This window comes from Solanum dulcamara, chromosome 8 (genome assembly GCF_947179165.1).
Source record: "Solanum dulcamara chromosome 8, daSolDulc1.2, whole genome shotgun sequence".
NCBI lineage: Eukaryota > Viridiplantae > Streptophyta > Magnoliopsida > Solanales > Solanaceae > Solanum > Solanum dulcamara.
Window position 1 is genome coordinate 70322391 of NC_077244.1, and position 23761 is coordinate 70346151.

At 30.3% G+C, this 23761-nt stretch overlaps 1 pseudogene; it reads left to right on the plus strand.

Moving 5' to 3' along the window:
• The first annotated feature begins 9874 nt into the window (after nt 1-9874).
• Nucleotides 9875-18937, plus strand: LOC129900137 (protein TIFY 6B-like; annotated as a pseudogene).
• The last annotated feature ends 4824 nt before the right edge of the window (nt 18938-23761 follow it).

A 23761-nucleotide genomic window follows, 5' to 3' on the forward strand; every position in this document is an offset into this window, starting at 1 on the left:
TTACTAATGTAAATTGAGACTTTACTTTATTAATTTTTTGTGCATATATAGGAGACACATTAATTTGATTATTGTTCAAAGTTGAGGGGGAGTTTAATTTTAAAAGCAAATTTGGGGGGGGGGGGGTGAAAATGATTTTCACCCTTTTTATTCTTCATAATATTTTAAAATTAGATTTTTGCTTTTACTTATTATTTTTAATATATCAAGAACGATAATTATTATTATTTTTTTTTTACCATCAACATTAGTTATTTATTCTTCAAATTATTTTTCAAGACCTAAAACTAAATATCAATTAATATGAATATTATAAAAAAAAAGGCTCATATTAATTATTATTTTTTTTAGAGACTAGTAAAATCCAAAATGAAAGAGAGTAAATTTTAACCAAAGGAGTACTAACATTTGCAATATGCTTGACATTTGTAGTAAAGAAAAATATCTTAGTAATGAGATCAGATGACATGAGACCAAAAAATGTTGACAAAAATAAAAAGTTAAACAAATTTTAAATATTATAGTATTTGTTTGCCCCATTTAAAAGAATACTAAAAATGGTTGTTTTTTCTTCAATGACTTCGCCTTCCCTACGTTTTGATTAAATTCCCCAACAGTTTTACAATAACTTTGACATATGTTTGTAGTAGTTAGGTCCAAAACCTCACAATTAGGTGAACAAGTAGTTTTGAAAATTAATTTCCTTACATTTAATAAATCATTATTAAGGATTGAATTTGAACGTTGAAATAAAACTACTTTTAATAAAAAGCATTTTACTTTCAAAAGAAGAATTTTTAATATAAAAATAAATTAATCGAGTCTCAAAAGAGAATCAAACACCAAACAGAAAATTAAAAAAAGACTTTTAAGAAGAAACACACATAAAACATGTAAAATTAATGTAAAACACCAATCGCCAATAGTAACACAGGTGTTAAGCATTAATGGTGAGGTTTAGGTATTAGGAGTACAATTAATAAGAGAGAATTAGTTGCAATATTTAATGAATCAGATTCTGGTAATTGAATGTTATCATCTGTAACTTTAAAATCTCTAAAATCTAAAATTAACGTCTTCGTAATTATATAAGTAACTAACTAAATATGATCAAAGAAGATAAATTTTAAGTGCCTAAAATATCCCTCAACTATGTGAATTGTTATAAAAATGTCCTTCGTCTACCTATCGGGCCTAGAATGCCCCCGACGTCAATCTTTGGAGTCTGTTTTACCCTTATCTCTAACAGTCAAAAATATTACAAACGAATAATGACCAAAAATACTCCCGAACTATAGAAAAAGCATCTACCTTTTGGTCTAAAAATACTTTTCTATTTATCTTTTAATTTAAAAATACATTCCAAAGCGTTAAGGTAATTATTCTCATCCTTTTCATTAAATTTTTATGTGATTATGAACATATTTTTAGAGTAGATTCGTGGAGAAATAATGCTAAAATAAGAAAATATGGCCCTAGGGTTCTTAGCATAATATCTTGAATTTGGATGGTATATCTTGGATTTGAAGTATCATATCAATTATAAGATCGATTTTGTGGGATGACGTGGCTTTGTTTGTCTCGCTCTGATTATTATAATAGTATCTAGTGTTCATCAGTAGGGTTGAGTATGCTTCAAGAGTGGAGAATAGGATTTAGAGACACGTGGTTCTATCGATTTTGCTTGATTATATAGTATTACGTGTAATTCATCTAGGTAAAAAGAAAAACTATTGGATAAGATTTGAGAAAGAAGTTTACAGACGTTTAACTCGAGTGTGGTGGTAATCTCTTTTGTGGTTTTGAGTTTGGTAACTGGTACGATTGAATTTCTATTGAGGGGCATGGTAAAATATTTAGATAGGTTTGTGATAATAAACTAAGGTATGTGATTTCATAAAATCTTCAAGGTATGGGCTAATGTCAATGGATAAGGGGACTAGTTTACATAGTTTGAATTGAAATTCAGGTTTTGCATAGTAAGTATGTATTTGTGGTAGTGGATTTTGTCAAGATATGGATTGGCAAAGTAAGAAATAAGGGATTGTATCGATTGTTGAGCATTTAGAAGGACTTGTGCATTGTGTTGGATGTAGAGTTATTACTTGTGATTGATAGAAAGCTTAATGAAGTGTTTTATTTGAAGATTTTAGTTTAGAGTAAAGGGTAATATCCTATGAATTTTTGGAGAAAAAATAATAATGATAAATGAGTTAAGGAAGAAAACAAGAGTCTTGTGCATTGAGGAGTTCAAAGAATTAGGACTGGGTCATGAGTACGAGTTAAGAATTCAAATGTCCTAGCAATATTGTGTGATAGATACAAATTAAGAGATCTGAAGAAACACGACCTCATGTATAGATCCGTGGTTCAAAGTTGAGGATTATATGAATTTTTTTCCTTAATGTTTAGTTATGACAATGCAACATGGATGATTCGACACCGACTTATGATGGGTGTATCAACAACTTTCGGAAGGCTTGGTTTTGGTTCAGGTGACAAGCAGTGGGGCATAGAGAATTCTATGTTTTATGTGGGGTAAGATTGTTCAAATTTTGGTAGGTGACTTATGGATGCACTATAAGATGGGATACAATTTCACATGGTTATTGAGGATTTCGAGTTGAATTGATATTACTCTGTTGTTGGGACTAGACAGACTGTTGTGATGCGTTACATATATACTAGAGAGTAAATAAAGGTTATGTGCTCCTAGTATGTAGAATTATCGGGGTGACTAAGAATTTCTCTAAGATTTGTCATGAGGTATATGATATTTTGAATGGTAGTTGAAACTTGGTATGTGAAATATTGCGTGGAGTTGTCATTGGGAGTGATTCAATAGCTTATCTCAATAGAAAAGTATTATCAATTTTAGAATAGTGCTATCATCCTCGAATAGGACACGTATATGCCATGAAATGCTTAAATGGAGGGAGAGAGCCATAGTTTGAAATTTTAGAGGTAACAATGTATTTGCTAAGAAGACTTTGATACTAGAGATGGTTGAAGAGTAAGGTAGGTGGCCAATGATGTTTGTCAGTATTAAGAGTGTTGACTTCAGAGGAGTTATGTGAGAGCATGTGGGGTTCAATAAATCGAGTATATGTACTATTGAAATGGGGACCAGACTAATTGATATGGGCACTATAGAGAAAGTACCTTGTGGTGTTGGCTCTTGGTTCGATACATTCTTAAGGGATCACATGTTTTCTTTCAGACATGTTTTAGAGTATGATTCCCTACCTATGAACAAGGGTGTTGCCTTCTCTGCGTATGGATCCCTAGTGGTGAATCTGTTGTACCGATCTTGCAATGCCCTCTTGGTAGGGAAGGATGCTTATACAGACTTAGTCATTTAAGTTATGGCAGATTTAGTGTTATACTGGGCTAGTAGAAGTTTTCCAATAGTCTTACACGTGTCACCTCACTTATGTGAATTATAGAAGAATTGCCATGGATTTTTATAATTGTTTGGCAATTTTAATATTCATCTCACCGTTGAGGTCACGTTCTGGCTTTGTGTGATTGAATGTGGGGATCTTTGGGTCCAATTCTGCCGTTCTTAAGGGTTGTTTACAATCACAATTATTGATCTACCATTTTCAATAGTGTTGTTAGAGGTTTCTATGCTTAGGTGTATCACTTGCTAAGAGGTTATTAGATCATTTTCTTATTTGATTTAGATAGATCATATTCTTCAGTGATGAGTACCCAATGTCTAAAAATCAGATTTGTATAGCTTAAACTAGTGGAAAGATTTGATTGTGAGAATAAAATCTTGACAAGATTTGTGATGGTATGTATATTATGCTTATGGTGGTTGGTTCAGGTTTACTTCTGATTGTAGCCGGTATTGGTTCATAATTCTCTCGTGGTTATGTGATGAAAGATTGTCCTGATAGTTATGCTATGGTTTAGAGAGTTTCGATGCAGATTTGGTCCATGGATTAGTCTGTGACTTGAAAATTATTCCTAATTTGTAGATTTGCCAAAATGCCATTCGAAAGTTTAGTTTTTGATCCTTCGAATTTTTTTGTGAATTTTATTTGATTTTTCTATTTTTAGCCTTTTTAGTAGCTTTTATAAATAATTTATGGTTGTGGGAATGAATGGCATGATTTTCAAATTAAATAAAAAATTATTTTATTACTAATAATAATGAAAATAAACATAAAAAGGGAGAGAAATTAGGCTTTTTTTTTAAAAAAAAAAGGAATATAAGGTTTGATGGCTTAATGGCGTCTGCAGAAACAGAGGAAAAAAATACGGAGGAAGAAAAAGAAAAGAGAGGTGAAAAAAGAAAGGATAAGAGAAAAATGGAGATTTTTATTTCAAAGCGTTATAGTAATTATTCTCGTTCTTTTCATTAAATTTTTATGTAATTATGAACATATTTATAAAGTAGATTTGTGGATAAATAATGCTGAAATTAGAAAATATGATCATAGGGTTCTTAGCATAAAATCTTGATTTGGAGGTAGAATAACGATCGATTTTTAGCTGTAATTAGACATGTAAGTTTGTTTTATTACAGATGAACATAATCTGAAAGAAAATTTCAGATTCGAATTCGGAGGCTCGAGGTGACTTTTTGATTTGATTTTTAGTCGAAAATAAATATAACAATATGGGTGTCATTGGATTCGTATTCTTATGACGATTATGTATTTGAATACATTTTGATCATTCGAAATCGTTATGAAAGGCTTAAGTTTCAAAGTGATTGTTCAATTATTTGAGACAATTGAACTTTTAAAACTCCGTAAGTCTTGTAAAATCCTCGAATTTTCTTTCTTGTATGTGTTGGATAATAATGAGAATGAGATGGTGGATTATAATTCATGTAAATTGAACTTAATAAAAGAATGGGAAAAATAAAAAGGCAATGTGTGCTATGGTTGTGATCGAAAATGTGAAGTTTTTGACTTTGAAATTGATATGAATTTGATGAAATGCTTGATAGCTTATTGTGATGTAAACTTAATGAAATTGTCAACTTGCTCATTATTGATGGTTGAAATTAACTTGAAGCACTTGCTCACTCATTGATCCTAATTATGTGAAAAAGGGTTAATGAAACGGAAATTTGATTACTTCTAATGATGTGCATGATGTGACTAATGATATTGACTCGTTATTGGAAATGTGTCGTGACTATCTTGATATAAAATTTTATGTTGTTATTGACATGATCGTATTCTCATTAACTGTGTGAACATGCATATTGCATTGGTTCCGTGGCACAATTGAGATGAGATACTTTGTGGAAATGATAAGAAATAGGTTTCGGGTCGCACTCTCCGTGGCACGTTACATGGACATAATTATTCTCCATGGGTTGTCTGTAGACTTGTATTTTCCTCTTGGTGTTCTTGTGGTTGATATACATTTGATACCTGTCTGAATTTTGAGATTTGTGTATACACCTTGTTGTCTTTGTGATTGCATACTTAATATCGATATGGCTTATTTGGTGATGTTGATGAGCTATTGTTTACCTATATGCCTTATGAATTGTGCTCTAGATTGAGATGATTTTCGTGCAGGTTGTAGTTGAAGAGGTTCGGTTGGGATGAAAGAAATTCTAGTCATTTATTAGATTTGCCTTGTTTTGTTAGTTGGCTGGCTGAGTATTGTGTTGTTTGGTACTGAACTCCTTACTTCTACACTTGTGTAGGCTCCTAGCCCGAACTGTGAGTAGTTTCCTTTTTCTGTTCAGTCAAGGCTTCGAAGAGACTTCGAGACACACTCTCTTGTCCCTTTTATTATGCTTTGTTCTATTTGAGAAACAAAGACATTTGAGACTTGTATTTATTATGACATTCTGTATTTAGTAGAGACTTGTACACCTGACAACCAGGTTTTGAGGGTTATTTGAGATTACTAAAGACTTCCACTTCTGTTTATATAATCTATTGATTTTTTTCACATTATTTTTCGCATATGTTGGATTTAGGCTAACTTGCCATGGTGGGATAGGACAAGTGTCATCACGTCTATTTTTGAATCGTGACAACTGGTGGTGGTTAATCAAACTCACACATACTCCCTCTATTCCATGTTAAGCGAATTTTTAAGTCTTTTTTAATTCTTCAAAATAATTGAAATTTTTTAAAGTTTATGATAAATGTTTAATTTTTTTTTCCATAATTACCCTTACTTTTAATGAAGTTTTACATTTTTCAGAAGATAATTATCACTTACCTTTAATTGCCCCTACCTTTAATCAAGATACTTCTACTGATGATCATTAGATTACAAGCATGCACAATATGTTGAATTTCCGGATGAGTTTCACATGTATCCCACTTTTACGGTTGTCATTTTGTAAACACTGATTATATTTTGAGTAATAACCCTAAAAATAGCTACCTTGGATCAATTCTTAAAAAAAAAAAATAACAATAAAAAACCATGAATTGAAAAAAAACAAATAATTCCTATTGCTGATCCACAAACCAAGTCAAGAAAGGAAAAAATCTGGTCCAGCATATATTACACGTTATAGGAAGAAATTCCCAAATAGTCACTTTAATTAATTTATGACTACTATTTGAAAATAATCCTTAATTTCAAAACTAATCGAATTCATTCACTTCTTTAGGGGGAAATAATAATTGAACTGGAAACGGACAGTATTGAACTTTTGACACCCGCTCGACACACGAGAAAAAATCTTTAAGGTCAAAAATCAAAACTTGTTAATCTTGAATTTGTTTTCGACAAACGGAATCAAAAGTTCATGACACCATTATTCTGGTAAATCACCCCTTTACATCTATATTCCATAGCAATATTTGCATGGGCTAGCCTGCAGTTGCCTGGCCCACGATACAAGTAAACATGGCCCAGATGTTAAAAACTATAGAATGAATGTTTTGAAAGGTGTAAAGTCTGGAAATTCTAATCTTTTGTATGTTAACCAAGAAAGAAAGGAAGTGTAATAGAGAAGGAAAATGGAAGATATGTACTAAAAGATAATTTGTTTATTTCACTTGTCCATTAAAATTACGAGGAACAAGGAAAAATTATATGTGTGAATTTCTTGCAATTAAAAAATAATCATGTCATAAAGTTTGAAATTTTATGATAATACCTTTAAATCTTACTCGTGACATCTCAAATTCCATAATCGTGATTATATTTCAATTACATAAATTGAAAAGTGATTATTTGTAAATTTACCCACAAAAAACGACGACATCTCGGTTTTCACCAACAACAATGTGATTTTTATTTTATCGTCACTGAAATTATTAAAAGGAAAATAAATCTACAAAAATAGTAACACTCCACATGTGGCTATCTCATGTTCATTACAATATGGGTTCTGCACCTAATCATAATTTTTAAAGTTCGTGAGTGAATAACTTGATATATTTGAAGATATCTTTTTTTTTTTAGAAAAATAAAAATAAAATGACTTCCATTCAACTACTATTACTCAAATTGTAGTTCTTATCCACATAATAAAAGAGCAAATTATATATTTGATAGATCGATAAAAGATAATTAATTATATTTGCTAGATATATATATATGGCATTAGCTGAGAATTTATTGGCCACCTTTAGAGAAAATAAAAAATAACGGTCTGATCTTACATTAGGGTATATCCAAAATGGTTTTCTAAATATATATTTTTGAATAGTTTTGATTTTTTTAAAAGTGAGCATTTTTTGTCCCCTCAAATATATATATTGCAAACTATGATTATTATATTTCATGGAAGTTGTGAAAAAATATTAACGATAAAATCATTAAGTCCTATTAAATCTTTAAAATCGTAACATCAAAAACTATACCAAGACGCGAAAAAAAATAATACATCTAAAAAGTATACTGAACTCCTAAAAAATAATAGATGAAATAGCAGAAACTACAAAAAAATATATCTGTGAATCATGTGAGTTCATGTTATCCTTTTTTTCCTCATCATACCTTTTAAATAAAATAACCATAATTTATTAAATATTTAACAAAGATCAAAGATGTTCATTTTCTACCAACTTAAATGATTTAAATTGTTCGTTCTCCCCATCTTTGCAATCATTTTGAAACAAATTTTTAGTAATTTTTTAAATAAGAATGGATTAAACAACTAGAAATTTGAAATGAAAATATATATCTTCCTTTTTTTATGTGGTGATTAGACTTGATCACCTAACAACTTTTAAGAATGGGAATCATGTAATATCTTTAATATAATGCACTTTTCTTAATTAAAACACAAATATTAAAAGATAGTCATGGGTGGCGTGTATGAGATATTTTAAAAATATTTTTCGTGGTTAGTAGTCATGTAGTCATGTTGATCATTATTTTACACATTACTTTAAAAAACAATTTTTGCTTCTTTTGGAATGGTCCTTTCGAATATACTACTTTGGGAACGGTTGGTGTTCTTTATTTTATTTAAATCAATAAACAATTTTTCTCTAACTTGCACGGTGAAATTAATTTATTTCTATTTGCATGTTCAGTTCATTTGTCCATCGTTGAATAGAAAATCGAAGATGTATGTGCTTATATACAAAGTTTACAATCTAGCTTTTAAGAGTCGAGGAGAAAAGAGTCTCCTTTTGCGTTATTATCGTCGCTTGACTTCTTTCAGTCAAATAATTTAATTCATTGAGGACCAAATTTATTTTCTATTTAATTTCCTTTTTGTTCTTCATATTTCCGTGCAAATTTGCAACTTGAGTTTTATTTTATTTTGAGAGAAAACAATTCATAACTTTGAACAACTGCGAAAGGATTAAATTTCTAAGAAAACATCATTTTCTATTAGACTCAAAACTAAACTATTTTAACAGTTTTTCTATTTCATTTATCCAATTATTAATTCATGGATGACCTATTAAAATATAAATATTCAATCACTTCCAAAGGACGTGAATTATTTAAATGGGAATTGGTAGGGTGGAGGATTAAAGAAGTCTAATGAAAATTTGCCCTCAATTATTATTTCCTGATGGATACTAAATACATATAAATATGCAAATTAAATCTTAAAAATAAAAAGCATTTTTTAGTGCGTAACATGCTACTTGTAGTAAATAACTCCTCTTTGCAATTTTTAAAGCAAGAAATTATTTGTCAAATTAATAGATGGTTATATAATTATAATTAAGCGATCCAGATTTATATCAAGAACTACTTAATTAGACCTATAACTATTATCTAAGTTGAATTAGTTTGACTTTCCACATCACTAATAAACGAGATGGAGTAGGATAAAATTTTGTAATTGTACATTATATCGTGAATTTCGCTAATTCTTTTCTTTATTTTGCTTGTCATTTTATTTTTTTACATATTCCCAAGAAATTATTAATTTTAATTGATCTGATTATATAAATAATTTTTACACAGTCACCTCGCAGAACTTTGTTAGTCACAGTACTACCTTTAATACTAATTGCTTCAACATATGTAAGTTCACTATTACAATTTAATTTGTTGTAAATTATTGAAGAATAGTATAGAATTAAGTTGTCCCTTACCATTAATCATAAATATGTACCATACTTTGAATAATCAAACATAAAGGAAAAACAATTTGCCTAATTATTAATGAACAAGACCAATTACAATACGTTGAAATTAGAATAAAGAATAACGTGAGCTATTTCGACGGGTTAGAATGCTTAGGAGACGAATCTTCATAAATGAAGCTTCATTTAAATCTTTCTATATATCTTATTTCTCTTACAATTTTCGCTTCAACTTCGCAGTATCAATATATATCTTGTTAATTATTTCGATCCAACGTTGCCTCGACAAATACAGCTCTACGCGATCGCCTCGTTCCCATCCTTGATAATTAATCACATATTTATCAAGTTGTTGCAGTGAATTATTAGATCAAATGGAGAGAGATTTCATGGGATTGACTGTAAAACAAGAAATCCTTGAAGAACCGGCCACAGATCCACCTGGCCGGTATATATATACTCTTTCCCCTTCTTGTTATTTCATTTTCGTTATTATTTAGGTTGTACTTTTATTATCATATTATTTTGTTGGAGTCACGGCTATTCTTTAGCATTTTTGTTCTTTAGCTTTGTGATGCTTTTACTTGAGTATCACAAACAACCTCTTTATTTTCCAAAAACACTTATGAGATTTCATTATGTATATTGTTGTTGGGACAGTGATCGTGTTTGTGAATACTATGATTTTGGTGTTTATTACTATATACATTTAAATTTTATAAGACTCTACAAATCGAGGCTATTCTACATATCCATAATTGATGCCTAGCTATATAAATTATATTATATTTTCTTGAAAAGAAATCACGAAAATGTTTCAATGTCTACAATTACGTTGGATTTCTTCCCACGTGTTTTACTTTTTGCATTCTGGCTGAGTTGGATATATATAGTACATTATTAGTAACATGCATCTATGAACTAGCTTTTTCATTAGTCTATTTGGCGAACCCAAATTATAGGATTTAAGTTATATGTACGGCATCTTTAAGATTACTATTACTACTTTAATCTGTTAAAATTACAAGCGATTATTATCCCTTACTTGGGATAACTATTAAGTAAATGTCATGTTTATTTTTCTTGCAACTAATATTCTTTTTGAATAAATTGAAAATCTTATGAAAAAATCTTACACGACAATTTAATATTTTGTTAATAAATTGAACAATATATGAGTCAATCACATAATATCTGAATCTAATATTATCAGAAAGAGTAATTTTTCAAGGATCATATTTGTATAGCTTACAAAAATAAGAATAAAATCTAAATCATGAACTATAAAAGAATAATTAAGTAAATCAACCTTTACTCTGTTATAGCAGTTAGTTAATAGTACTACTATTATTTACGTTAAATAAGAGGTTAGCTCTTAATTCTTATCATATGATAATTTATTATTAATTATTTTTTAAGCCATTAATTAATAATATAAACATTTTAAAATTTACTGCACATAAAACTGAAACTCAAAATTATAAATTAAAGAGACGAGTTAATGAGCTGCGCTCGGATAAAGTCGCCTAACATGGTAAATAAACTAGGGTCCATGAACAGGAATAACGATAAACAATAAAGAGCAAATACATCAAATTCATCTAAACTTTAATTTTATGGGCATTTAAGTGCACTTAATAACTTTCAAGTGAATTTAATCTTACCCTAACACTATAATATCACTCAAAGTACATCACACACGCGCCTAGCCAGTACCATGTCAGTGCCATATCAACTCCATATCAATGCCACGTCAGAGACACATAAAAATTATATCTAATTTTTTTAAAATTTTCTTTTTATTTATTATTGAAAGATCTTTTTGCATCACAATTATAAAATCAAACAATAAATTAATCACCCAAAAATTAAGAAAGTTGCATCAACTTTTTACTTTTGATGTATACATAAATCTTGTTGATAAAAGATGTGGAACTTGAAGGTATAATTGAAAATGCCATTATTAAAAAGAATTAACTTCAAGTATTGACTGTTGAAAAAAAATTAGCTTCAATTTTTATTTTAATTGTCATTATTGAAGAAAATTAACTTCAATTTGGGAACATAATGATAAAATTTAATTTTTTCTAATAAATAATTTACTATCATTAATTTATATAAGAAAAAAGAAAATATTAAAAAAAAAAAAGAAGATGACAATGAAGGGAAGAAAGGGGTGGGAGAGAGGTGGCAGGAGAAGGGATAACTACATTGGGCTTGGGCTTGGGCTTGGGCTTGGGCTGGGGGTTTCAAAGAAGGAGAAAAAGTGTGGGGTGTGTGTGTGTGTGGGGGGGGGGGGGGGGGGGAGAATACCCATTATTATTATTATCAAAAGCAATATATGTCTTAATTCCTAAATCATTCTAATTTAAAAATTCAATTTTAATGTTCATAGAACTAAAATTTACTAAACAATAAGTAACCATAATCAATTTCAATTTAGTTTCTCTTTTCTTCAATCTTTAACAAAGTTGAGGAAGTTTTTATTCTCGATTTCTAAAATTCAAATGGTTTATAAATTATAAATCTATTTATAATTATCAAAGAAAGAAGTAGAAAAACAATCTCTAAAGTTTCACAACTTAAGAATGAAGATAGCCAAAATTTAATCAAGAAGGACAAACTTTTGAAAGAAATGGAGAGAAGAGATTACCTTGAAGAAACAACTTTTTGGGTATGAAATAAATAAACAATAATAAAATTATGTGAGATTATTTTAATATTTGGCTCTTAGTTTTTTTTTTTTTTTGGGGGGGGGGGGGGGAGGAGAGAGAACAAAAGAAGTGATTTAGGGATTTCAGAAGAAAGAAAAGTGATTTAGCTTTTGAAAATGGAACTTTTTGTTATAAAACAAACTAAACTTAACAAATTAATAAGAAGGAGAAACAGTAAAAGAAAGAGAGAGTTGAGAGAATTATGTGGCAGAAGAAAGAAGTAGAAGAGTTACGTATTATTTCTTCTTCAGTGTATCAACATTCTCTAATCTCCAAGGCTATTTATAGCCAGGAAAATTAGAGGATAAGTAATGGAGAAATGACAACATGCCATTTAGTGGGTACCACTAATGAAAGTGGAACATCCATTACATTTGTTCTTCCATAACACTCTCTCTTGGATGTCCATGTATAATGTGCCTCATTAAAAACTTTACAAGAAATAATATACATAATTATCCTGAACACTCATAGATCTTGTTCCTCGTTAAAACCTTACTAGGAAAAACCCAGTGGAAAAAAGCCTAGTGAAGGAAAAAAAAGTACACACATCTGGTAATACACCTTGATTGCTGCCTCATTAAAAACCTTATCAGGAAAACCTAGTGGGACAAAACCTTGGTTAAGAAAAAGAGAGTACAACGCGTATTTTACTCCCCCTGATGAAAATTTTATTTGATATTTTGGAGACAACGCATTCCAACTTATATCTTAACTTTTTAAAAGTTGATGTTGGTAATGCCTTTCTGAATAAATCTGCAAGATTATCACTCGAACGAACTTGTTGTATATCAATATCACCATTCTTCTGGAGATCATGTGTGAAGAATAATTTTGGTGATATATGTTTCGTTCTGTCTCCTTTTATGAAGCCACCTTTCAATTGAGCTATGTACGCGACATTGTCTTCGAATATAACTGTGGGTATTTTGACATTATTTTTCAGGCCACATCTTTCTTTGATGAACTGTATTATCTATCTCAACCACGCACATTCCCTACTTGCTTTATAAATTGCTATTATTTTAGCATGATTTAAAAAAGTAGCAATAATAGACTGTTTTGTAGATCGTCATAATATAGCAGTTCCTCCATATGTAAATAGATAGCCTGTTTGAGATCGAATTTTATGTGGGTCTGATAAATAACCTGCATCTGCATAACCAATAAGGTCTGCACAACCTTTGTTAGTATAAAAACAACTCATATCAATGGTACCCTCTAGGTATCGCAAAATATGTTTGATAACATTTCAATGTCTTCGCATTAGAGATGAACTATACCTTGCCAGCAAATTAACAGAAAATGTTATATTAGGTCTGGTTTCATTAGCAAGATACATAAGTGCACCAATAACACTGAGATATGGTACTTCAGGACCAAAAAGTTCTTCATTCGCTTCTGCAGGTCGAAATGGATCTTTATCCACTTTTAGTGATCGAACAACCATTAGAGTATTTAATGGATGTGCTTTGTCCATGTAAAATTGTTTTAAGATTTTCTTAGTGTAGGTAAATTGGTGTTCAATTTTCAGACCCAGACAAAGTTTTGTCTTTCCAAAATCTTTCATCTCAAATTCTTTTTTTAGATATTCAATCACCTTTTGGACCTCTTCAGAGGTTCCAATGATATTTATGTCTTCAACATAACGGCGATTATAACAAACTCTGATTTCCTTTTCTTAATAAAAAACACATGGAAAAATAACATAATTTATATAACCTTCATTTATCAAGTACTCACTAAGCCGATTATACCACATACGAACCTGATTGTTTCAGACCATATAATGATATTTACAATTTGATTGAGTACATCTCCTGAGACTTAGTACATGCTTCAGACAATTTTAATTCTTCTGAGATTTTCATATAAATTTCATTACCAAGTGAACCATAAAGGTAAGCTGTAACTATATTCATTAGATTTATTTCAAGATTTTTATGTACATAACTAAACTGGCGAGATATCAAAAAGTTATTCTATCTATTATAGGTGAATATGTTTCTTCATAGTTGACTCCGGGTCTTTGAGAGAATCCTTGTGCAACAAGGCGTGCCTTGTGTCTTACAATTTCATTTCTCTCATTTCGTTTTCACTCAAAAATTCATTTATAGCCAAATGATTTTACGCCTTCAGGGGTTTGAACTACAGGTCCAAAAACCTCACGTTTAGAAAGTGAGCCTAATTCTGATTGAATTGTTTTTTGTCATTCTGGCCAATCACATCTACGTCGATATTTTTCGATGAATTTAGGCTCAAGACTTTCACTATCTTGCATGAGGTTAAGTGCAACATTATATGCAAAAATATTATCAATCGTAATTTTCAATTGATCTAAACTTATCTCATCACGGGTAGATTTTATTGAAAGTTCTTCATTCACTTAAGTCTCGGGTTCACTGATTTCTTCAGGAATATCAGGATTACTCAAACATTGATCTTCTTCGAGAGGTTCTTTTGTAGTATTATCTTTATTATTTCTCATGCTTCTTTTTCTAGGATTTTTATACTTTGAATCCAATGGTCTAACACACTTTAGACGTATTTGAGATTCAGAAGCGATGATACTAGTAGATGGTTCTTTTGGAACATCAATCCGGATAGGCACATTCACTGTAAGGATATGTGACTTTGTTATCCATTTCAAATCAGTAAATGCATCTGGCATTTGATTTGCTATTTTCTGTAAGTGGATGATCTTTTGAACCTCCTACTCACATGTGCGAGTATGTGAATCAAAATGAGATAGTGATAAAACTTTTCATGCAATTTATCTTTCGAGTTCCTTTTTCTCTCCCTCTAATTACGAAAAAACCTTTTTCTCTCCCTCTAATTACGGAAAAGTTATTTCATCAAACCGACAATCTGCAAATCAGAGCAGCAAATAAGTCTCTTGTCAATGATTCAAGGTAGCGAATTATGGAGGGTGAGTCAAACCCAATATATATGCCCAACCTTCGTTGAGGGCCCATCTTTGTATGTTGTGGTGGCGCTATAGGTACGTATACCGGACAATCAAAAAATCGTAGATTGGTTATATTTCTCATGACCAAATCTAATTATGACAGAGAGTATTTATTAGAATTTATCAGTCTGAGACGTACAAGTACTGCTGCATGTAAGATAGTATGACCTCAAACAATAATCGACAATTTTATTTTTATAAGTAGAGGTCTTGCTATCAATTATAGACGCTTAATAAATGACTCTGCAAGGCCATTTTGAGTATGAACATGTTCAACAGGATGTTCAATTTTTTTCTCAATTGATAAAAAATAATCATCAAAAGCTTGAGATGTAAATTATCCAGTATTATCAAGGCGAATAGCTTTAATTGGATAATCTGGGAATCACGCCCTTAATCTTATTATTTGTGCTAATAAATTCGCAAACACCAGGTTACGAAATGATAAGAGCACACATGAGACCATATTGATGATGCATCTATTAGGACCATAAAATATCTAAACAATCCACTAGGTAGATGAATAGGTCCACATATATATTCTCATGTATACGCTCTAAAAAGCCAGGAAATTCGATGCCAACCTTCAGGGTTAATGGTCTGCCAATTAATTTGCCTTGATAATAAGCAGCACATAAAAATTCATCATTCATAAAAATTTTCAGGTTTTTTAACAGATGTCTAGTTGAATTTTCAAGAATTCGTCTTATCATTATTGATCCAGGATGACCTATTCGATCATGTCATAGCACAAATATATTTAAATTAGTAAACTTCTGGTTTACAATCAAATGTGCTTCAATTGCACTAATTTCTGCATAATATAGGCCAGACGATAAAGTTGGTAATTTTTCAAAAATATATTTCTGGTTTGAGACACTCTTGGTTATACCAAGCTATGCAGTATTCATTTCATTTAGTGTCTCAACATGATATCTATTTCTGCGGATATCTTTAAAATTTAACAAGTTTCTTGGGGATTTAGAAGAAAATAATGCATCTTCTATAATAATCTTTATCCCCTTAGGCATAAATATAATAGCTCTTCCGGAGCCTTCAATCATTTTTGAATTACCAGAAATTATAGTAATGTTTGCTTTTCTTCTAAGCAAGTAGAAAAAATATTTTTCGTCTTTAAAAATGACATGAGTCATTTCATTAATAATTCGTTATGGCGTTTATCAATAAGAAGGTGAGAAAGTAATTCAAAATATTTTTTAAAACCCTTTTAGTGATATTGCTGCAGGAGCATATTCGCGGGTAGAAATATGGAGTATGTTTTTTCAAGTTTGTCTTACTCAGTGATTTCTTATTCGCATAAATTTAACTGTGCTATAATTCTAAACAAGGCAGAATTAGATTCAGTTATATTTTTAAAATTCATTAATCTCAAATTAAACCAATCATGATGTGCTTGTGGAAGGATAACCAACTTCAGGTGGTCATATCTTTCTTTTAGATTCTTGCACAGTTTAAGAGAGTCTTTTAATGTGAGATACTGTAATTTTAACTCCTCGTCAAGATGGTGGCGGAGAAATATCATGACTTTGGCATGGTTTTGACCAAATGTCATATTTTCATCTTTGATGGTGTTTGCTAGACCCATCGATTCTAGGTGTATTTCGACATCTAATGCCCATGATGAGTAGCCTTTTTTCAGATATATCAAGAACAACAAATTCAAGTTTAGAGATATTCGACATTTTAAGGAAATTAAATTTTTATCCTTTTGTTACCTTTATAAAATAGCTCGAAGTGATGGAGACCTATGCTGATAACGTGTTATAGAATAAACTAAACATATCAAATTAATAAGAAGGAGAGACAGTAAAAGAAAGAGAGAGTTGAGAGAATTATGCGGCAGAAGAAAGAAGTAGAAGAGTTATGTATTATTTCTTCTTCAGTGTATCAACATGCTCTAATCTCCAAGGCCATTTATAGCCAAGGAAATCAGAGGATAAGTAATGGAGACAACATGCCATTTAGTGGAATTGAAAATTTACCCCATATATACTGCGTAATTTTTTGCCGAGGGAGTTCGGGTGAACCCTCACGTGTCTCTAGATCCGTCCCTCCCTACAACAACTACAAAGATGATTATATAATAATATTAATATATTGTTTGAATAAAAAATTAGTACCTTTTTAATTTTTATTTTTATAATATAGGTCAGCTGTAGTCTCTCTCTATAGGTAATCTTCATTCCACAATATGAAATTGTTAATCTAAAAAATAAACTATATATTAAGATGTCATCTTATTCTCTTGTGTTACTTATAAGGTATAATTGTTGCAGAAGAGGCCAGAAATTCGGCAATGCAGTAGTCATTTTCTAACAAGGCTCATCCTCAATACCACCTTTCTTTCAAGGGTCAAGAGAATAATAATAATAATAAGCCTAAGATTGGCTTCGGCTTGCATCAGCTGGATTGGTGACGATAACCACAACTACTGAAGTTATTGACACAATTCATAAATCATATAGTAAGCAAATTGGTGCACAGTACTCATCAAGCCAAGCACATCATGTTCCAACACGCAATGGTGTTTTGGGCACCATTGAATTGAGGTACATTACTAAAGTCGATTTAGGAAAGTACCAACTCTTTCATCTTATACGACACAATATACTTTCCTAATAACATCTTTTAGTATTTGAATTATTATTTTTAGGTTTATGACACACTCTTATAGTCTTAAAAAATGTTTGTACTACTGGGGTGCACCCAGAACTTCATCAGGACCTGCTCAATTGACAATCTTTTATGCTGGTTCTGTCTGTGTTTACGACAATATTTCTCCAGAGAAGGTAAACAATGCTATTAGTCTCGTCAATTTTTTGTTATTATTGATTTTAATCAGAAATTAATTCGACATTTCAGGCTTAAGCTATTATGTTACTTGCTGGAAATGAACCTTTTGTTACTCAAATTAGTACAACATCGTCAACTGCATCTCCAATCCAGACAATTCGAAATTCTCCTTCTTTTGATCATGCTTTTGTTAACGCAAACAATTGTCATGGTATATCGATTAGTAATTTTTCCAGCCCAATTCCTATAACTTCACGTGGTACAACATCTCAGTCTGTCGGAGTACTGTTTAATAAAAATACGAATGAAACAATATTTATCAGATCAATCGGAGTCCTGAAATCACCTTCTAACACAACAAAGCTATCCAAAATCGTCACTTCTCAAGAATCTCTTCGACCTCCCAGCCATAAATTATCAGGTACATTTAATTATTGGATGTGGTTTATGAAGTAAAAGATTTTTTGGGCACTAATTTTATGTACTAGGGCTTGTTAATATACAGTTCATAAGTACAATAATGATAGCCCGTTTTGTTTGTTTTGTACAGCTGTTCCTCAAGCTCGCAAAGCATCCTTGGCTAGGTTCTTGGAGAGGTGCAACAAAAGGTGAGAGCTCGAATTTTAAGTTCTATGTACTGACGTGTCAAAAATATTTATATAAGGTATTTATCGATAAACATTAATTGATAAGTTGATAAAAATAATAACTAACTTGCTTTAATAATTAGTTAATTAAAATTATAGTGATAGGTAAAATTTCAATTTTAATAGCTGTGGTATCTGACAAAGCACATTGCACATTTCAGGGTAATGAGTGCATCACCATATGGCAATGGCAAGCAAAGTTGACAACATATGACAACACCTGGAATATCTGGCAATTGGGCACTTTCAATAAACTCCTCAGGCTCCAGTACTCCACTTCCTTCTACAAATTAGTGTCTCAAAATATTGAAGACCATGAGTCCATGACAAAACAATTAATTAATGCACGTAGACACGAGGTGAATATTAATGTAGTAATCACATTAATGTAGTATTCTTTTTTACCTCCATATATACGTTATTGATTATAGTTTTTTTACCCCTAGTAATTGTGATATATAGCTAGGGAGCCTTTTCATCAGAAAATACTATAGGTGCAATTTTGTAGTTTTTTTGTTTGTTGCTAGTGTAAAGAGATTTTTTTTTTAATTTCCCTCTATTCAAAGTTATGTTAATTGTTCTTTCTCTTTTTCGTGGGTACATGTTTGTGTAGGAAATTACTCCATTCGTTTAAAAATAATTGAATTGTTGAGACATTTTCATATTTCAAATTAACTTAATTGTTCAATCTTCAAGAATAATTTTAGAATATTCTTTCATTTTTACCCTTCATTTGAATTCCTATATGATGAGTTCAAGAAACTTTGATTAATGTATAGTCATTCTAAAGAGTAATTTGACAATAATTAATAAGGATAAAAGTGGAAAGCAATGTCTAATTGATGTCTTAATTTTTTTTTCTTGAAGGGTGTGAAACAACCTGACAATTCAATTATTTTGAAATGGAGAAAATAATTCGCAGTAGCAAAGAGTGATCATGGAATGCAGTGGTACCCTAATACTTTGTTTTGATGAAATTAATATTCCCTTCCAACTATTTTTCAACAAATCAAGCACTCATCAGAGGTGAATTCTTTTCTATTTCACATAATTTCGAACAAATTTCTCAAATGATCACTCAAGTTTAAAAGGTGATGGAGAAAATTAAAATTGTTTTCCCTTGTTTTAATAAAGACATTCAGCTTGTATGATGTATCTTAGAAAGTCACGTTTTGGGGCTTGTGAACTGAGATTGGAAATTCTTATAATTGGCATTTTATATTCTAATTTTTATTTTGGTTGGTGTCACTGTAGTAACTTATTTCCATGTGAACTGCCATCAATAAAATGGGTTGACTTGGACGGCAAAGACTAATAAATAAATACAAAAAGTCATTTAAATATTTTTTTGTCGATATATTTTTGAAGTTTGTGCTTGTCCTATTCCCTTTGATCACTCCGTAAAATGCGTTTCTCCCTCTTTTCTCATACTGAGAATATTACTTTTACCAGAGATGGATTTCGAATATTAACCCTATGGATTCTCGATAAAATAACTTAACAAACTAATATGTAATAATAATAGACAAAAAAATTGTTGGTATGACTCCGAGGGAATCAATCCCGCGTCAACCACGAGATCACTAAAATGATTTTTCTTTGCTACTGAACAAACAATTTTTTTTAGTTGCGGATAATTTTTAAATATAAATACAAGATTCAGATAAAAGTTACTTGGATCCACCCATGAGTCTCCCTTCCATTTTATTAGTTGTTGCTTTTATAGTTTTAAAAAATTATTTCAAATATCTGTCATTTTTGAAATTCAAGACTAAAGTCGACAATAATGTCTACCTTTACCTTTAAAATTTAAAAAGTATATTTTAATTTTGCTCGATTCACAAAAGCCATCTAAGAATATGAGTAATTTATTATAATTTATTTTTTTGGTAATGAAAGAACTAAATCGGCGGTTAAAATGGAAAGGCAGGAGTATGTTTTTTTTTTTTTTGCCTTCATCATTATATAATGAGCAGTTATTGACCATAATATAGACGACCTGATCTATTTAGAATCTCTCATAATTTTGATTCGTTTGTTAGTTCTACAATCAATGTATAGCTGGATCGTAATCCAGGATGCCACTAAGATTAACAAATAAAACTATACATATTCCTTTTTGGACTTATTCAATAAATTTGCTCTTATATAGCAATGTACTTTTTGTTCTAAGTATATATATATATATATATATGTATATGCTTCAAGTAGTTTTGACCAAATCATTGTGTTTAAAATCAGACCAACTTGTGGAGTTAAATATTTTGAGGTAATTTACGTTTTGATTGATCAACCAATTGGGATGTTGGTGTGGTTCAATTAGATTACAATGTCCACATATGATTGTAGAATTTCTAATTTGATTGAGCCGTGCCAATATCACATGTAAATAAAACATCATCCCTCTTTATATGATAACTTTTATAGATTGAGTTTTTGATTCATTTTTATGGTGCTATTTTGATGCAATATAACATCCTTTTCTTTAGTTTCTTTCACGTTTTATATTTATGCCTCTTCTTTGTTCTTACGTGATTTGTTCAAGACCTAATTTAAGATATGCTTTGAATGGATCTACGTAGATGTGATCTAAGAGATGCACATATGACATATAGAATCACGCGCAATATATATATGAACGAAAAAGTATTTTTTTAAAATATACTTAAGATTCCTTATTAAGATTTTGCATTATTTCACCATAATTCCATAGAGCCGTCTTGATTAAGGATTACATGCATAATTATATTCATTTTCCCACATAACCCTTAATAATAATATATACTTGTTTTTCTTGTATTTTGATTAGTCAATGTGGTAAAAATATTAATTTCAAGCAATTGATCATACTCCTATAATATAATATATAATTCGCTAATCAATTTTATTTAGACACTTACTATATATGCGTGTGTGACTTATTTCCATTGACTACATGAACATATGGCAGAATGTTACTATTAAATATTTCTGACTCAAAAATGTTAAAAAGCTTTTGCGTGCATGTCATTTTAAAATCCCGTTACGTAAACAAGTTAATTTAATTATTACTTATAATATCAATATATAAGCCATTAAAACCTAATGCATATCCATATATGAATCAGAAGTTCACGGGTAGAGGTTAATAGAAACACCTTATCATGTGTTCAATTAAAATACGTCATAATTCGGATGTTTAAATAAAATTTATTAGTAAATTTAAAAAGTTATCGATTTATTCAGCCATATAAATCAATCACATGCATAAACCCACACACTATGCGCGCACGTGTATATATATAGTAACAATAATACTCCCTCCGCCCCATTTTAGTTATCATGATTTTCTTTTTGAGGGTCAAACTATATGAAATTTGAAAAATATTTTAAGATATATATTTTTTTATCATATTGATATGAAAAAAATTGTAATTTATGATACTTTTCGTATAGTTTTTGAATATCTAATTTTTTACTTTATAATATCGAGTTAAAGTAGTATAATTTAAATTTAAAAATTAGTCAAATTGACTTTCGAAATGACAATCAAAATTTGACGAAGGGAGTATATGTTTTCCTATTAGAAGGGGTGTTTTGTAGGGAAAAAAAATCATATTAGAAAATAGTAGAATTTGTAATACAAGGGGTTAAAGGTAAGTGGATTAAGATAGATTAAGTTTGTTTTATTCTACTAAACCAACAAAATAGGAAACGAGTACAAGAATGTAAAATGCTCAAAAAATACAAGAGAGGAAAACGTCGAATGCCCCTTTTCGTTAGAACCCTAGAATGGAGCTAGTAATATTTTGAGAAAGTGTCCTCGATGCCCTTCTCTCTTACGAGAGAGTTCTTTTATAAGCCAAAAAGCAAGACCTATGCCATAATGTGAAAAAAGAACAATCTAGTTCTAAAAAGGTTATTAATTAATAGCCGCATGTGATTGAGCTCTGACATTGAGCTCAAGGCTGATTAGGGCAGACTGGTGCAAAATTAGAGACTGACTGTTAATCTGCCCGAGGATCAAGTCATGCAAGGGATTGTGATCTCAGAATTTTCTCAGGCTGAGGTAAGAAGAATCAACGTCTATCCGATTTCAATTCAGCCACATATCATAATCTGATTTGTTCGATTTGCCAAGAGAGAATTTAACAAGCGCGAATTTCACCACAAACAAAAAGATCTTGTTCAAAGAGGTTTAGTTTAGTTTTTCCCCTTCTAGATTTTTTAAATTTGGTTAATATCATTCGTCCTTTTAGGAATAATAATAACTATAAATAGAAATAACCCACGAGGTAAGTGTTGTATAAATATCGCTAAAATAGTTTGCCTAATGGACTAAAATTAAACACACAATAAATCATATAAGAACCACAATTCCTCATTAACTACATATTTTCGAAGTTGTTGCCTTGCCTTCAATTTCATCATTTTTTTTTTCTTTTGTTGCATGTAAAACTTCATATCCCCCAAGAAATACACAAAATAGGCATTACCTAACAACTTCCTATCTTTCTTCCTCTTCTAAATTAGGCAGCGCTAAGCTCCTCCCGTAAAGAGGATAATTCAAATGTAAGTATCAATTACCAACTTTATTTTATGTATGAAATTTTGTAATTGACATCTTCTCCAAATAATTGAAATTAAATTTCTTTTCTTTTCTCTACTTATTGTCAGAACTTTTCGTATGATTGGAATTGGATCTATGAGTCATTTTCAATAATATAAATGATTAATCGCTAAGGCTAATCAAATTGGATTCCTAAGTCATGTTACTTGATTTGTCATTTGTTATAAACAGTGGCGAAATAAAAAATTCTCATAAAATCAAATTCCAAAAAATGTTAAAATGTTTTATTTATGCAATATAATTTTTCAATCCCCACCTTCTTGGCTTAATTATATTTGTGTTAAGAAATTCATCGATATATATATATTGTTAATTTAAAATCTAAAAATATATTTAAAAATCAAAATTTCAAATCATAAACTATAAATTCTAACTCAGCCTCTGTTAATACACGGAATTCTTCAATTCATACTCCTAAAATATCTAAAAATTGTGACTATTTTCTCTTATGTATACACTTGTTTTTCCTAATAGTTTCTTGTTTTTCCATCTTTTCAGATTCACTAGAG